Source organism: Loxodonta africana, chromosome 5 (genome assembly GCF_030014295.1).
Source record: "Loxodonta africana isolate mLoxAfr1 chromosome 5, mLoxAfr1.hap2, whole genome shotgun sequence".
Taxonomy (NCBI): domain Eukaryota; kingdom Metazoa; phylum Chordata; class Mammalia; order Proboscidea; family Elephantidae; genus Loxodonta; species Loxodonta africana.
In genome coordinates, this window is record NC_087346.1 from 31,693,832 (window position 1) to 31,697,418 (window position 3,587).

The window sequence follows — 3,587 nt, forward strand, 5'->3', positions numbered from 1 at the left end:
TTAATTAAAATTAAATAATTGCTACACTAGAAAAAAATGTCAGATTATGAAATCTAAGAAGGAATACCTGAATTGGGGCTTATTTGCTAAGGTCTGAAGGAATAGATTTCTATTCCAAAATACATGGTGGACTATACACCTTACAATATTCTCCCAGTAAAACAACCAAAACAAATCACATATGTATATATATAAAATATATATCTATAATTTTGTTGTTTGTTTAACTTATATATATGGAACCCTGGCAGTGCAGTGGTTAAGAGTTTGGCTACTAACCAAAAGGTCAGCTGGAGAAAGATGTGGCAGTCTGCTTCTGTAAAGATTTACATCCTTGGAAATTTTATGGGACGGTTCCACTCTGTCCTAAAGGGTTGTTATGAGTAAGAATCAACTCAACGGCAATGGGTTTATATACATATAAATATTTGCAATCTACAACTAAGCATACCATATTGAAACTGAAGAAATCAAAGACAAAAAAAATTGGAAGAAGTCAGAGGATGGGGATGGGGGGTGGGTGAGGAGGGACAACTTACTTATAGAAGAACCTGTATAAGAATTACTTCAGACTTATCTTCAGAAATAATGCAACCTAGAGTGGAATAAAATATTTAAAGTGTTGGTAGAGAAAAACACCAACTTAGAACTCTGCTTCAAGTGAAAATATCCTTTAAATGTAAAGGAGAAATAAAGGCATTCTCAGACAAACATAACTTGTTGACAGTAGACTTGCCTCGCAAGATATGTTAAAAAACATTCTTCAGGAAGAAGGAAAAGGATAAGATCAAAAACTAAGATCTACCTAAAAGAAGGAAGAGCGTTAGAGGAGGAATAAATGAAGAGAAAATAAATTTTATAATTCTTAATTTATGTATTAAATAAATGTTAGTCCCTCATGACTTCTCATGATACGTTCTATGAAATAGGACATTATGTGATAGGGATGTTAGGCAAATACCTGGTCTTTGAGGGAGGGGGAGGGAAGACTGCTGTACGATGTGCCTCCGGGGCAGCTCTGGTTGTGGACTCCTCAAGTGAGAACTGGTCGGTTTCGCCAAGAGTGCTGCCTGCAGCCCTGTGAAGGTCACAGACTGGAGGCTCCGACCACTAGACAGTGGCGGAGAAGTCTTGGTGACACAGTACTCCCCTCCAGGGCCGGTCCAGGGTGCTGGCCTAACTGGGGCACTCGGAGTCTGATTGGGCTCCCACGCCTCCAGTGGCTGGGTCACCTGCTGCCCAGGGCAAGGGGCTGCTGGACCGGCTTGCTACCAAGTGAGGCTGTGGGCACCCCTCAGAGAAAAGAAGGGAGACAGTTTTTTTTATTGTTGTTTGTTTGTTTACTTTTCTTCATTTATTGTGGGAGTGAGGGTGGAGTTAAGGAAATTGCTCCTTTATATAAGGAAACCGAAAGCTGCACCTGGAGCCCAGCGGGAGCCCCAGGGCAGGGTCTCTGGACCCCAGTCTGGGGCATTCCCTCGGCCTTGCTGGGGCTCAGACTCCAGCCGCTCGCTCAGACGGCTGCACCAGGCCCACCAGGTACATGCCCCTGGCAGCCCTTCTGGGCCCTAGGTTGGCCTGGGCTCTGCAGGACCTGCCCTTGGGCTTTGGAGGCCTCAGGTCACCACCTTGGTCAGTCCTCTGGTCATTTACCCGCTCCTTCTTGAGTGGAGGCTTGGGGAGCTGTCTCGGCTTGGTCAGCCCTGAGAATACTGCTTTTAGGCTCCTCTCCCACGGCCTGCTGGTACTTAGCTTCCTCTTCCTTCTCCTCCTCCTCGGGTCGGCCAGGCCCGTTGGCCTCAGCTGGGCCCTGGGGTCCTCAGCATCCCTGTCTCCATCAGACTGTGCTGAGTGTCCTCTTCATGCTTTCCAGGCTCTTCTTATTGTGGGCATCTCTTTGACCCCTCTTGTGCTGCAGGTTTTGGGCCTGCTGGTCCTGCCTCTGGGCCTTCTGCAGCAACCTGTCCTTCTTGGCAGCCAGGATGGCCTGCAGCTCCTCCTCTGTCTTGTGCAGGACACTACGGAACAGCACATTTCCTCCCCTACACACCCTTGGATCTTGATGAGCTGCAGCATCATCTGAGTACCCATCTCTTAAGCCACAGGTCACTCTGCTAGGCCCACATGTTGCCACACCCGGTGGTGGCCCGAGGTACTTCCTTAATGTTATGCTCCCCATCAAGCTCATCTTTGTTGTCTAGCTCCCATGACCAGTGGCTTTGTGGCGTCCTGCACACAACTCATGTTGGGAAACTTCTGGAGAAATTTCTTCATTCCAGTAACTTGTGCCCACAGGGATGACTTTGATGCTGTAATGGCAGAAATCCAGCTCCTGGGAGTCAAATGAGGAGAGGCAGCACTTGATGGTGTTCAGGTTTATCTCGTGCACATTGATGGAGGGAAACAGGTTCTGGAACATAGTGGTGGTGGGCCTCATGTGCATACCATAGGGGCCAAAGCTGTTAAGCACCAGGAGGGGTGGAACAGACCAAACTAGGTTTTGTCATCTGCAAATTGCAAGTTGTTAATGAGTCTTCCACCTAAATTGATGCCATGTTCTTCTTCATCTAGTCTAGCTTCCCAGATTATTTACTCACCGTGCAGAATGAATAAGTAAGGTGAAAATATACAGTGCTGACGCACACATTTCCAGATTTCAAACCATGCAGTATTCCCTTGTTCTGTTAGAATGTTGACTCTTGATCTATGTACAGGTTCCAAATGAGCACAATAAAGTATTCTGGAATTCCCATTCTTCGAAATGTTATCCATGATTTGTTGTGATCTATACAGTTGAATGTCTCTGCATAGTCAATAAAACACAGATAAACATCTTTCTAGTATTCCATGCTTTCTGCCAAGATCCATCTGACATCAGCAGTGATATTCCTTGTTGCACACCCTCATCTGAATCTGGTTTGAATTTCTGGCTGTTCCTTGTCGATGTACTGCTGCAACAGTTTTTTAATTATCTTCAGCAAAACTTTAATTTGATGTGATAATAATGGTGTTGTTCAATAATTTCTGCATTCTGTTGGATCACTTTTCTTTGGAATGGACACAAATATAGATCTCTTCCAGTCAGTTGGCCAGATAGCTGTCTTCCAAATTTCTTCGCATAGTTGATTGTTTCCCGTGTTGCTTCCAATTGTTGAAACATCTCTATTAGTATTCCATCAATTCCTGAAGCCTTGCTTTTGGCCAATGCCTTCATTGTGGATTGGACTGCTTCATTCAATACCATCAGTTCTTGACCATATAGTACTTCCTGAAATAGTTGAATGTTGATCAGTTCTTTCTGGTATAGTGACAATATGTATTCCTTCCATCTTCTTTTGATGCTTCATGCGTCCTTCAATATTTTGCCCATAGGAACCTTTGATGTTGGAACTCGAGGCTTAAGGTTTTTTTCAGTTCATTCAGCTTGAAAAATGCTGAACAAACTTACTTCAGGACTTTGCACACTTCATCATATCATTATAATGCTTTCCTTTGTCTTCTCCAGCCTCCCTTCAAAATTTTCTGTTCAGCTCTTTTACATTATCATTTCTTGCATTTGCTTTAGCTACTCTACATTCAAGAGCAAG

General features: G+C 44.3%; 1 pseudogene; it reads right to left on the minus strand.

Moving 5' to 3' along the window:
• Nucleotides 1–1,494: 1,494 nt before the first annotated feature.
• On the minus strand, nt 1,495–3,347 carry LOC100674431 (suppressor of SWI4 1 homolog; annotated as a pseudogene).
• Between the last annotated feature and the right edge of the window lie 240 nt (nt 3,348–3,587).